At 37.1% G+C, this 15,331-nt stretch overlaps 1 non-coding gene across 1 annotated transcript; it reads right to left on the minus strand.

Annotated features, from left to right (window-relative positions):
• Positions 1-5,910: 5,910 nt before the first annotated feature.
• On the minus strand, positions 5,911-6,017 carry LOC144702826 (small nucleolar RNA R71). The gene has a single exon (XR_013581401.1). It is a non-coding gene; the product is annotated as a small nucleolar RNA R71 (small nucleolar RNA).
• Between the last annotated feature and the right edge of the window lie 9,314 nt (positions 6,018-15,331).

Raw genomic sequence — 15,331 nt, forward strand, 5'->3', positions numbered from 1 at the left:
GGTACAATACCATTAAGAGATTCTTTCAGATGAACTCAATGAACTCTTTCCACTAAAGAGCGTCAACTATCTATCCTTAGTGTATCCACACTAATGTCTACGTAAATGACCATATTCATCATATGAGTGAGGCTAGAAAGTGCTATTCTATTCGAATACTTCGATGTCTTTCTTGGGTATCCTTTGAATATGAATATTTAAAACAAAATATTAAAGAATAGTGATCTTCCTATTATGATATCTTCATAATTCACTTAGTTCGATCATGTATTCATGGACTTCTTTATAAGCATCACATGTGCACTATAATGAATATGTTCTATTGATGAACATGGAATGAGATATGGGATGTCTGATCGTCTTGCAGACCACATATATTTCCATCACGACAATATCTAACACATAAAAGGGTAATACCTTGATGTTAGGACTTTTACTCATTTGTACCTTTTTTTTTGCAAAAGACACGGTGTCGGTACGACCAACCCTGTGGTTGTGCCTGTAGTCCGATCCAGCAGTGCAATAGATGCCACCCAGGGGGATTTTATATATAAAGTGGAGTGCTTATCATTGTTTATAGGCGAGGAGTGAGCATAAATATCCCAATTACACTCGGATCCCACTCGTCCATGCCAATGTGCATGAAAGGAAAAGATACATAAATGATACCTAGCAGGAGCTGAGAGAAGTTCGCGCGTTCCGACCTCACCAGACCGTGCTCCCTCCGTGTGGAAAAATTCAATTTCCAGTTAGAAAAGAATACTCATTTGTGCCTTTACTAATAAAATGTAAGGGGAGGTGACATTTGCTCAACAATATCATTTATAGGGTTATCACAAATCTCTTATTTCTCAGTACTACACAACAATCTGATCAAACTTTACAAGTTTATTAAATACTACAAATTTGGTGCTCAGAAAATTTTAATTATCATCCTCCAAAAATTGAAAAACATTATCATCCTTAAGTTTATTATAAATTTATATATATTATCAATATAATTATATTAATAGGAACAATTGAGTTATTTCTAAATAAAGTTATATGTATGAGAAATCTACCTTTAAAATGGATGAAACACTCCTATGTTAATTAGTATGTATGGGTTACAATATCCCTCTACTTATTGAGTAGGAAACTAGGTAAACAACACAAGCCCCTAATATCTTTTCAAAATAATCATGCACACTCCTGGTCCTCAACCACTTTTTTAATGCTCAATTTATTTAGCATATGATATCATATAATGATATCGGTAACAGTTTTATTAAGCTGTAATTTCCTATAAAGATTTTCATTATTTCTATATATTTTATGTTATCATTATCTGATAGTGGATATGATAAATATACATATGTCATCCATTATCATGTTTGTATCCCAACACATATCTCAAGATTGGAGATTTCCAGGTTTCAATGACCGATTTTGAGAATGGATATCAGATATCTAAACATATTAATAATATCTCTTGTTATAGACCTTCTATATAGACTCTATAAGTGCCAATTCTCATTTTTAGGGTGAAAACACATAACAACCGGGTGGCATCTCAGGATGAAGGTGGATCAAGAACAACGTGCAACAGAAAAGAAGCAGCAAAGGGTGACGGTGGAATAACGGAAAAGGGCAATGAGCGGGTCGCTACTAAGGGTGAAGGCTGAGAAGTGACTAAGGGTAATGAGAAGTGAAAGGCTAAGGCCAATCAATGGATGGAGATAAAGTTGTCTTCCACTTGGTTGACTGACGAGATTGCAGTGGACAGTGACTAAGGGTAATGGGCAGCGACCAAGGGTGAGGGTGTTTCTCTATAAGTTGCCGAGAGAGAATAATTCAAAAACACTGAGAAGGTTATGGATAAACATACCTTTTTTAAATATTATCATTTTGTGCAAAAAATATGTTTATTTCATCTGAATATAAAATATATATCGGATGTATGCGTATTACTCTCATTTTTTGTTATCTCCCTCATTGAAGTTAAAACAACCAAGCATGAGAAAGGAAATTTGAAGTTATTGATTGGATGACTTATCTTGGTATTTTTGAGGTTCTTCCTTTGACAATGTTAAAAATTATTTTCATTTTGCATAGCTAGACCCATTTCCTATTCAAAAAATATTGTGTCACTCTAATCATATTGCAATTATTAGTCATGAAGTTTCATTGCTTATCTTGGTATAGTTGAGGATGTTCCCTTGATAATGTTAAAAGCTCTTTTCATTTAGCATAAATAGACATTATCTGTAATTATTATTGGTTCAATCGTTTCCTTTTCAAAAACTATTGTGTCACCCTAATCATATTCTGAATCATTATTCATGAAGTTTCATTATTCTTACATCTTTTGATGTCCCTACTTACACCATCTTGCATAAAAGTTATCGCCATCCTCTTATTCATTGAATTATGATGTTCTGTTCATTTCATTGTCATCATCATCAGTTGTCATCTTCTTCTTAAAATTACACAGTCTTTCTAGAATATTTTCAATCATACACTGATTTTATCTTTCATCTCGTGATGCATTAAACTTATCGACTGAAAACTACATATAGAGTTCATTATTAACTTCAATGGTTACCACCTTGACAACGGCGAACACATTGCCCCAAATTGTTGATGAACTAGCATGAAATTAGTTGGAAACGTGAGAAGTGACATGATAGAGGTTTGTAGATGAGAAAAAGATCCCCAATACTAAAATATTTTACACTCATTGGGGATTACATGTATGAGGAAAAAACTTCTCTTGCCAATAATGCGCCAAAAATTGTCCAAGTGGCCATCAGATGGTGGTTCAAGTGTATTAAAGACACTTCAAATTTATTTCAAAAGAACATGATGTGGTGGAGGGCTATGAAGTCGCACACCATTGTTTATAGGAGCTAGTAGATGATGGGACATGAGGTCTCTTTGAGGGTTGGTAATCCTTGAGGGGTCAAACAATTGAGGAAGCAAAGGACGTGATTAGTTGCCTTGTTTGTCGCACTGACTTGCCATGGTGTTGCCATGCGTCACTTGGTTGAGGTGGCGATATGCCACACAGGTTGAGATGGAACCTCCTCGTGCACATGTCATCAAGTCATAGAAAATGAAGCTATTTGAAAGGATGAATGTAGAGATCAAGAAGATATTAGCTGATGTTGATCGGGTATTAGACACAACTAAAGGTTGGATAACAAATAACACTTGTGGCCTATTAGGTGTAACAGTTCACTACATCAATGCTCGTTGGTAGTATCATGAGATTGTCCTCTACGTTTGAGAACTATTTGGGAAGCATGACATGGAATCTATGGCTGTGATTCTCACAAAAATTATGGACGATTTGCGTCATAGTTGTATGCAATGATTATGGATCAAACAATAAAATAACGATGTCCATACTATGAAGAAAGTGTTACAACCAAAACATTAGGTTCAGTGCTAGATGACACATCCATTCATCACAAAAATACTTAACATCATCATTTAGTCAATATCTAGGAGTTTCAATATCGCTTCTACCGCTCTCATAGTAAAGGTGGATAGAAATGTCATGAAGATGACAGACTTGTATGACAAAGACTTCAAGCTAGATAATGGACCAAATGAGGGGGAGTCATCATGATAAGGCATCGAATGTGTTAGGAGGTGGTTGTCAAGGTTAGGATCTTGGTTCAAGTCATTCCTGAAACTACAAAGCAAAAAAGGGTATTATATAGGTCTTTGTAAGATGTACAAATTGAAGCCAGAGTTAACTATACTTGACTACCAGACTTGATGGAGTAGGGCTTAAGAGATGCTTGATGACTATAATTATGTTATAAAATAATCAGGTAATTGCCATTTATCAAATCATTATTTGCACGCATTATTTCCATATTTACCATTCAAAACATGATTTTTACTAACCCCACTTGGTTTAGAGAATCACGTGGATTGGATCTTATCTTTCATTTAAATGAGTACAGATGTAGATGAAATCCAACAAAGAAGGCACCTGATTAAAAAAAACCATGACTTACAAGATCTACAAGATGAAGGCCAATTTCTCAAAAGACGGAAAGTCACTTACTTGGGCCAGCCCAAAAAGCCCAAGAAGCCCAAAAAGCCCAAGAAATGTGCCCAAGAAAGGAAACCTATAATTACTCTTTCAAAGAGTCATTTGGGGTTGTCTGGATTTTCGGCCAAAACAGGTTAGGGCTTGGAGAGAAGAGGCTACAGACCCTCCAAGAGCTGATGAACATTGGAGTTGGGGGGGGAGAAGCAAGCTGAGGAGTAGCTTGAGCAAGACGATCACCACCTCGCCGCAAGGACCGTGACACAAGGTTGGTGTGATTGTTTGAGTTTCAGCGATTGTATAATCCCCCCTCTAAGACAATCGAGGTTGGGTTGGAAAGCACAAGGCAGTGTCTTTCCAACATCTCCAATTGAAAATTTTCATTGTTCTAGGTTAATTTCAAGTTGTTCGTTCAAATTGCATTCTCTTTTCATCCTGTTCTCAATTCATCTTCCACCACCAAGGATTTCAAGCACAGCTCCTGCGCTCAGGGTGCCGCGCGCAGCCAAGAAGCCGCGTACAACCCCCTGCGCACAGAGCGCCGCGCGCAGACACGACCCACCGCGCGCAACCTTGCGCACAGGGGGTTGTACGCAGCTAAGACTGTGCGCAGAAAGCCGCGCGCAGCCAAGACCGCGTGAAGCTCCGCGCACAGAAGTCCGCACGCAGCCAAGACTGCGCACAGCTCTGCGGACAAAAGTCCGCACGCAGGAAGCCGCAAGCAGCCAAGACTGTGTGCAATAAGCCGCGCGCATCCCCGAGCGCAGAGAACCACGCGCATCCAAGAGGCTGCGGCTTGGTTGACTCTCGCTCAAAACTACATGCGCAAGCCTGTAACTGAGTAGTTACAGGCGAGATCCTATAACTGAGGAATAGATTTATAAATCTTCTTCTGGGGATTAGATTTTCTAAATCTTATCTTCTGAAGAAATTCTCTAAATTTGACTGAGAGCAATCTATAAGTTAATTACTGAAGATTATTCTATGGAGTATTACTGAAGATCTTAGAATTTACTGTTAGGATAAATTATAAGATATTGATACGACAAGTTAAACTGAAAAGAATTACTATTTCATTACCTGCTCCTTGTGGTTCGACACCTTACTCGCTCTATTGCTACACCTTACTCGCTCTATTGCTGTGAGGTTAATTTTAATTGTTGACTGTCTCAATACTCACACGACTAACTAGTAAAAACCAGTAAAGACACCATAATTTGAGATTATCTACTGGCGCCATTGCCGGGGAGCACGGTATAAAAGTAGTAATTTTACTTCTTCTCAGTTATTTCTGTTTCATTTTCTTGAAGTTGAAGGATTAAAATTCCTCAGCTAATTGTATTTCTAATAGTTCTTTGAGATTTATGGTAGTGACAAGGTACAAAGCTTGAGGGAGAATTGAAGAGGAAGTAACACAGCCGAGCAACTCTACTCCAGACTCTTCAGTCACAAAACAAGCTAATCAGGAGAAAAGCATGGCAGAAGAGGGGCGTCAACATCAGGACAGAAGAAGAACCATGTTGGACAGATCAACCCCCTCAAGAAGTTTGAGGCAAACAGATGTGAACATAAACGTGGGTGAGGGCACAATGTTTAGGTACGATAATGCCTTAATACACTCTTTACCTGAATTTAATGGTCATACTGCACAGAACCCTCTAGAATTCTTAGATGATTTTCATATTAGGTGCTCTTCTCAGAATGTGCCAAGATTATTTACAGAAATCTTAAAGATGAAGTATTTTCCTTTAACTTTAAAAGACAAAGCTTTTGCTTGGTATCGTAACTTAGGAATTACCTTCAACTCCTGGGAAGAAATGCAGGGACAAATTCTACAGAAATTTTACCCTCTCTCCAAAACACATATCTACCGAAGGGAAATTCATAATTTCCACCCCCATGAAGGTGAAGCTTTTAGCGAAGCCTGGGAGGGGTTCAATGACTTGATGAGGAAATGTCCTCATCATGGAATTGAGAATTGCCAATTGGCCCAAATGTTTTATAAATCTCTATCAGATTTCATGAAGAATAAGGTGAATTTAGCCACCGGTGGAACTTTCTACACGGCATATGAAGATGAAGTCTTTGAAATTCTAGAGAGAGTAGAAGAGACTGACTTGCAGGAGATAGGAGCAAGTCACAATGGGAGAAACACGCAGCCTAAAAGAGCAGGAGTGCTACAGGTCAACACCAAGGAAGCGGAGCTGCACACAGGGCTCAAGGAGACCAATCAGAGATTGGATGAGCTCCTTCAACATTGAGAAATGTTTTTTTCAACAATTCTCCCATAGTTAAAGCCAAAATCTGCTCTCTCTGTTTTAGCAGAGATCATGAAGATGGTGCTTGTCAGCCCACGGAGGAGGAGGTGAAGGCCTTCAACCAACAACAACCACCTTGGGCTGGACAGAAGAGGAACAATTTTAATAGTGGAGAGAGCTTCAATCAAGGAAGCAAGCCTCCATTTCACCCCCAATTTCAGCAAAAACAGCAGCCTTACCAGCCTCCATTTCAACCCTAATTTCAGCAAAAACAGCAGCCTTACCAGGTTCAACCACAATCCCATCCAGATTTGCTGGGGAGGCATGGTAAGTATTAAAAATTATAAATAAAGAATATTTAATTTCAAAATTTTTTCTCATGCTGGGAATGAAGGGAGTTTAAAATTGTGATATATAATTTCTCATATTTTTATGGATATCTAGTCAATTTATTTAAATTCCTATGATCTAAATTAAATAGAATTACAAAGAAAAACATTAAAACTATTTTAGGCTAATTATTAAATTTTATTTAACACTAAAAACAGGAAATAAATATTTTTTGAATTTAATTTAATGAACACCAAAAATACTAGAAATATTAAAAATGAGAAATATTTTTTTGGAATTTCTGTAGATGTTAAAAACACTGAATATTGATTATATTAATTTTAGGGATTTTTGTGATTTTTTTGGAATTCTTAAATATATAAACTAAAAAAATACCTTTTCCGGCTATCGCCAGCGGCGGCGGCGGCGGCAAAGCGGTGGTGAAGCGGCGGTGGCGGCAGCGTCGGCGAACCGGATGAGCCGGTGCTCCTTGTGTAGCTCTTAAAGGGCTGGCCTTAGTGGGTCACCCCACTAAGGTTCAGCCCAATTAGGCTAAGTCAAGACTTAGCCAAATGAGCTAAGCCCTAATGGGCTTGACCCAATATGGTTAGGACTTACTCAATTTGACTAAGTCCTCCACTCTACACTTTTTTTGCCCTAAATGATGGAATTCAAACACGATTTTTTTTTTGAAATTTGAAAGGAAGAGTGAAGGATGACCTAGAGAGATACTGGAATGGATTTTAGAGAGATAAATAAATGGTTTTAGAGAGATAAAATGACTGAAATGAAGAGATAGAGAGAGACAATGAAGAGAGAGTGTAGAAGAAGTTTGAGATAGAATTTGAAGGTGAAAATGAAGGATACTTTTGATGAAATTTTGAAAGGATTAACTAGTGATATGAATGAAGATCTAGAGAGAGAATGAAATGATTCTAGAGGGATAATGGTAAATGATTCTAGAAGGATTAACGGTTTTAGAGTGAGAAAATGATGGATTTTAATGGTAAATGGATGGATTATGATGTGGAAATGGAAATCTAGGTTCCTAAAACCTCAATGCAAGCATTGTGAGCCCTCAATGCTTCCTTTCAAGTCTGGATCCTTATATTTTGCCAGGATCAGGCGTTTGTCAATGCAGACAACAGACGAGATTGAATGAAGACTTCAACCAACTTACATTAAGCAGGTTGAACAACCTGGATTCTGAAACATGCCTTTTCCTAGTGGCCAGCCACTTGCTAGAGCATGTCCAAAATGAGGGGAAATGAGGGAGAAAATGTTATTTATAGTTTGAAAGAATTACTAAAATATCCCTTTGGGTATTTTCTATTTTCTTTTCTTGCCATTTTTGCCTCTTTTTCTCCATGGGTTGAGAGTTTCCCCTTGTAATCTTCAACTTCTTTCTTTGGAAGTTTTTTGGAGCCCAATGGACAGGTAAGGTAGTGGCCCATCTTCCTCTGATTTCTCATTTTAAGGCCCCAACACCCTTTTTCTCCTTTCAAGCCCCCTTTGAGAATCACTAAACTCTCAAAAATTCTCCAACTCCTGAAGAATTGTAGCTTCTTATTCCTGTGAATTTCTGCACATGTGAAACTATAGAATACTCATCAGTACTAAAACTGCTTGACTTCAAAGAAGTCAAGGAGTTTAGTCAAAAATAACCATAATGTGCAAAAATTAGAATTTATAGCTCATGCATAAATATTTATTTGAATCAAATAATAACATGATAAATTCTGAATTAATCATACCATAGTCATTTAAGATGTATCTAAATATCCAGAAAATTATCATGTTATCAAAGCTTCTCGACTACAATCTTAGGCGTGGTTTGTTGCTAGAAAACAGGTAAGTGCGACTCACATGGCCCACAATTATGTGAACCCATTCCATGTGATCAAACAATCCATGTGCATGCTGCAATTGGGGTCTTCAGATGCGTGACACACACCAACTTCAAAATAAAGTGGAAAATATTGTCTTACATGGGATGTGATATGGAATTTTCCAAATATTTAAGATAAGCGCACATGCGCACTTGTGCCTCTCACTCTTCATCATGTGTGTACTCAATGTGCCACATGTGTACGGTTTGTGCACCATGTGTGCACCACGTGTGTGTGATGGCTATGCTGTTGGCACACTCATAACACACAATATGAATAGGTTAATATGATGGTCTTTACATATTTATTTGCATTAAATTAGTTATGCATATGTGCTATCAAACCTAAAATGATTGAATCCATTTTTTAGAATGGTGTTTTTAATTTTGTACATTTTATGTACTTTTAGCAATTTTTTTGACAAAAAAATTGGGAAAGAAAATAATTTTTTGAGTCACAATATGATACTCATAAAGATATGATTTTGTAAGTTAATTTTTTGGGCTTTTATTTCTGTCATGCTACGTATCACCATCCAATGGTTAGGATAAATGATTGGGGTCAGCTTATCATTAAACAAACCATTATGGGATCGCGATTAACAATGCCATAATGGTGTTTATGTCTCCTCTTTTACATTTTTCGGGATGATCTGGCCTAATGAAAAAAGATGCGCTTTTTTGTAATAAATGCAATGATGAATCCTTATCTCTGATCACTTCCTCCTACTACTACCTCTTACTCTATATGTATCCCTTCTCATCATCTCAATTTTACCATACAGAGAAGACTATTACCTATGTTCTGTTCGTTGTGGAGACGACTCTTGCTCATCACTATCTAGTCAAATTATTCATGAGTAAAGGTTATAATTTTATTGGTAAACTGAAACTCAGAAAAACATAATTTCACACCTAACTTTGAGTCTATCACACACACCATATTTGTGGAGCTGCCTCGTCGGCCTGCCATGTCAACCCAGTGGTTATTAGGTCTATTTTTGCCTCTCTAATCCCTTAAATTTACATAGAAAAACCCAAATTATGAAAAATCCTGAAATTCAAACTTAAATAGTTTTTGTAATACAAATCCTTTTCACATGAAGTTTTCACCAAATTAATCCTTGTCAAATATATTTTCCAATGAATTCATAATTAAGTACAAAGTATAATCAATTCAATATAAAATAAGCATTTGAGAGGATTTTTTCCAAAACTACGTGAAAACATGATGACATGGAATATAATGCAATGAATTATGCCCTAAAATATGGATTATCACAAATTATCATGCATATATTGCATGATATCACCAGTAATCCTTGAATCTTCAGGTGCCATTTTTTTTGCATTTGTGTTGACCATATAAATATTACAATATTTTGCACATTAAAATTTTTTCCTCTCACTTTATTACCAGTTCTCGCGATGGCTGTGGGTGGTAGGGCATTTATGAGAGGAAGAATATATCTGGATTGGCCTGGTAAGGCTTACATGGCACCTGAAAACATTTCATGTTTATTGCAGACATTCCAAAACATTTTTTATATCTGATGTTGGGATGTCTATTTTTTAAAAATGTAAAATTCAATTGATATAGTTTGACTTTTACTGCAGCTCTTGTTCTTTTAAACATGGAAAATGAATTTTTACAAGTTGCATGGAGTATATTGAAGCCAGTTTTGATGATTCTTTGATGACATTGATGGCACCATACTGCCACCCAAGGAAGTAGAACCCGAACCTCATTGCATACCATGTTGAAATGTGCGAGTCTTAAAATGATTGCCAACGCAACCCTAAGACTCTAGTTTTAACGTGACCAACACACATTGATAGCCCAAAAGCAATCAAGGATGCCACCATGTACAAGCACTGATTCAGGGAAGTACCAAGCACATCCTTATGAACCTTTACTTGGATATAACATACTCCATGATCAAGCCCCACCTCCCTGTTTGTCATGGAAGTCTGATTAGCAATGGATGAGAAATATTCTCTATCAAGACACCCTAGAAGAATATCATTTTAGTCAATCCTTCATATAGAATATCTGTTAAATTCTTCAACATGGTATCATAGCATTCTTAAAGTGATTGTTTTTCGTGCAGAGGTTTGGCGAGCATGCATCGTTGTCATTGAAGACATTTCATATTTGTTGAATGTATCCTTTGTGTCCTCGTCATCTTTGTTGAAAATGTATTGTGATTGTGTTGTGATAACACAATCAATAATTCATTTTACTCAATCCTTGTGTGGGATCAAGATTATCACAAGGTTGATGTGGGATCACAAACACCCTAGAAGAGAGAAGGAGAAGACAAGGGATTCAAGAAACATACATAACTACATCAATATTTCTGATCATGCTCCTTGACTTATACATAACTACATCAATAATTAGCCCATTTGGGCTAATTATAGAAGGCCCACTACAAATACAGGAAAGTGATAAAATATTTTGGAGCCATTACAACTCACCGGCGATGGTTAGCTTGGTCTAGTGTCAAGTAGGCCATGTCATTTTCCAAATAGTTGACTCATTAAACAATGGATATAAAGGTGGAACTGATGCTTTGTTGAATGAACTACTCCATGGCCTTAGTTGCACTCGATCTTACTAATTTTAAATTGAAAAATTTAGAATTTAAATATTCTAAATTAATTATATTTCTTGATAGTATTCGATAATGGTTATATCCATTATCGAATTAATTATAGATAGATAGAGATTTATAGAGATATATAGATAGAGAGAGAGAGGTAGATAGATAGATTGATAGGTAGATAGATAGAGAGATGTAGATAGATAGATTGATAGGTAGATAGATAGATAGAGAGAGGTAGATAGATAGATTGATAGGTAGATATATAGATAGAGAGAGGTAGATAGATAGATAGAGAGAGGTAGATAGATAGATAGAGAGAGGTAGATATATAGATAGAGAGAGAGGTAGATAGATAGAGAGAGAGGTCGATAGATAGAGAGAGAGATTGAGAGTGAAAGCAAGAGAGAGAAAGTGAGAGAAAAAGCGAGAGCGAGAGAGAAAAAGATAGTTAAATAGATAGAGAGAGATAGAGAGATATATATAGAGAGAGATTGATAAATTGATAGATTGAAAGAGAGATATATAGATAGAGATAGATAGATTGAGATAGATAGATGTATAGATAGAGAGAGATAAGGAGATATATATATATAGAGCGATTGATAGATAGATGGAAAGAGATAGATAAATAGAGAGGGATAGATAGGAAGATATAAATTGAGATAGATAAATAGAAACGGATAGATAGAAAGATATAGATAGATATAGATAGAGAGATAGATAGAGAGAGGTGTAGATAGATAGTTTGATAGATAGATAGATAGAGGTGTAGATAGATAGTTTAATGCATAGAGAGATTGATAGATAAATAGAGATAGATAGATAGATAGAGGTTTAGATAGATAGTTTGATAGATAGAGAGATAGATAGATAGATAGAGAGGGATCAAAGATAGTTAGAGAGAGATAGATAGATGGACATATTGATAGATAGAGATAGATAGATAGATGGACAGATTGATAGATAGAGATAGATAGATAGATAGAGATAGATAGACAGATAGAGAGAGATTTAGATAGATAGAGAGATAGAGAGGATTTAGATAGATAGAGAGATATAGATAGATAGATAGGGAGAGATAGATAGAGAGAGATAAAGAGAGATAGAGAGAGATAGACAGATAGATAGATAGAGATAGAGAGATATAGATAGATAGATAGGGAGAGATAGATAGAGAGAGAGATAAAGAGAGATAGAGAGAGATAGACAGATAGATAGATAGAGATAGAGAGATATAGATAGATAGATAGGGAGAGATAGATAGAGAGAGAGATAAAGAGAGATAGAGAGAGATAGACAGATAGATAGATAGAGATAGAGAGATATAGATAGATAGATAGGGAGAGATAGATAGAGAGAGAGATAAAGAGAGATAGATAGATAGAGATAGAGAGATATAGATAGATAGATAGGGAGAGATAGATAGAGAGAGAGATAAAGAGAGATAGAGAGAGATAGACAGATAGACAGATAGATAGAGATAGAGAGATATAGATAGATAGATAGGGAGAGATAGATAGATAGATAGATAGATAGAGAGAGAGAGAGAGAGAGAGAGAGAGAGAGAGAGAGAGAGAGAGAGAGAGAGAGAGAGAGAGAGAGAGAGAGAGAGAGAGAGAGAGAGAGAGAGAGAGAGAGAGAGAGAGAGAGAGAGAGAGAGAGAGAGAGAGAGAGAGAGAGAGAGAGAGAGAGAGAGAGAGAGAGAGAGAGAGAGAGAGAGAGAGAGAGAGAGAGAGAGAGAGAGAGAGAGAGAGAGAGAGAGAGAGAGAGAGAGAGAGAGAGAGAGAGAGAGAGAGAGAGAGAGAGAGAGAGAGAGAGAGAGAGAGAGAGAGAGAGAGAGAGAGAGAGAGAGAGAGAGAGAGAGAGAGAGAGAGAGAGAGAGAGAGAGAGAGAGAGAGAGAGAGAGAGAGAGAGAGAGAGAGAGAGGGCATATTGATTACAATCAGTGCTAAAGCTGGTTAGGTCGATGCCAACATAACCATAACCATGAATTTTCTACTTTGACTTTGACATGTCAAACTGATCAGCTGCAGACCAAACAAGACCAGTTGGGAAGCATACCAAACTTTAGGTAAGGTTTAGGTATTTGCTAGAAAACAGAACTGGACCAGGACAGTCAAACCCTAGATGCAATCATGTCCTTTATCAGTGGGAAAATTCCATGGGCCGTCTATCCCCCAAGTCATCATAGCTAGATGATTCATCCAGTCCTTGGAGCCATACCCTAATATATATATTGGGAGAGAGAAGCAGAGATGTGGATATCTATAGATAGAGATTGAAAGAAATATAGGGGTAGAGATAGCTATGGACTTATGGAGATGAAATTGAGATGGAGAAGGATACAGTTAGAGAGAGATATTCATGTCAATTAAATATGCTATATTTACTTTGAATAAAATACGTAGAACATTTTTGGATTTCTTCTGTCATCCTTTTTCGTTTGTCATTCATCTTGTCCCGTGCTTTGTAGTCATCATACATCAAATGGTCTGCTTATTCAATCCAAATCTGCCATTCTTTTTGTTCTATCATTGGTCCAAAGGTCAGGAAGGATTACAAAGAAACTATGTAACAAAAAAGATCATGGGTCATCATTTGTATGCAAACCCTAAAAATTAATATTGCTAGTATGCTTATTCCCCAGTCCAAAGTAATGCATCGGCCCATCATTGGAGATAAGCATTTATCCAGATTCCTTTCATAAAAAAACACTTATCCACCCTCTGTAAGGCGGGCAGCGATTTAAGGATGCTGAATTCAGATACTAACATTCATCCATGGGAATGCTCCCATTTTTATATTCAATTGAGCCTTATCTTGACAATGATAAAAGCTGAAAAATCTGGGCATAAAATATGAGCACTGTCTACAGAACCAAGAACGAATTTTTGGAGAGCAGTCAGGGCAATAAAAAACTGGGCTTTTTTGTACTTCACGTGTAGTGACAACTGCATTATTATCAGAAGTTTGCAAGCAGAGGGTCATCCCTCAGTCATGTCATCTCTCTGAATGCCACTTCGAGGCCTGGCCCTCGAGGGGCCCCCCTCCTTTACAGACTAAGATGGGGCCCAGTTTGTGCCTCACGTCTAGGGTTAAACCGACATGGCCATCCTACACACCCAGTCCAATATTCCTTCAGCTCAGGATAATGGTGAACACCCCGAAGAGTCGCCTTTTTTTAATGCGAAGATTCGTTTGGGATGCTGATAGGCTTGCATTTAAGCTAGAATAAGATTTCTATACACTGAAGTAGGTCCTATGTGCATGAAATATAACTTCCCAAACTAGTCGACATATCTGGAGTCAGCTTCGAAGAGGAAGAACCTGACCAGGTTTCTACTGCTGAATATCAAGGGTCGTAACTAATAGATATTGATCTATAATTCTGAAGATTTTCTCTATTGATCCCCCTTATGATATTAACCTCTTTTTTTGGGGACTGATATGTTCTCTGTATGTCAACCTCTGAGCAGTTCTTCTGACTCCAACCTTTCTACTCAGTTTTGTTACGTGAATTCACTTGATATCTGATTTCAAGTCAAGTATGTGGCATTCTTCCCATAGTAGACTTTTTTAGGGACATAGTTAGAGATAGATAGATAGAGAGAGATTTTTTAGGGATATTATATTACTCACGCAGATGTGGGCATTGATTTCTCGCGTGTTCCGTTGGGGACCACTCTATAGTTTAATTTCCTTCATACATACACACACACACAAATAGAAAATTGTGCATAATAACCCACAAGTTATCATTTAATCCCAGTTGAACTGATTAGCTTGATTTGATTCTGGGATTAGGACGTTTAAATGAGTATGGGATTTATTTGTGTTTAGGGACTATTCCCGTTCCATTCATATTTCGGGTATGATTGAAATTGTAATAAAGAGGCTTATGTCTTCCTCATGGCCATTAATTAGTGGTCAATTTCTTGGGACACACTAAACATCTCATCCCATTAGGTCTGAGACAAGATTCATTTGTGCTATCCCCAAAAACTCGTCTCCCACGTCGGGTGTCAATATCTCTGCTCCAGGATCAAGCTTTGGCGATGGATCCGAGGTACGGTTTATGTTTTCTAATGTGGTTCATCCATAAGATATCGATGCGAGCCTCCTCATAGTTCTATCAACCACAACCCGGATTATTTAGCAAAATTTTAATACACACCGTAATCCTACACATTGTACAACTCAC

The sequence above is a fragment of the Wolffia australiana genome, chromosome 4 (genome assembly GCF_029677425.1).
Source record: "Wolffia australiana isolate 7733 chromosome 4, ASM2967742v1".
NCBI lineage: Eukaryota > Viridiplantae > Streptophyta > Magnoliopsida > Alismatales > Araceae > Wolffia > Wolffia australiana.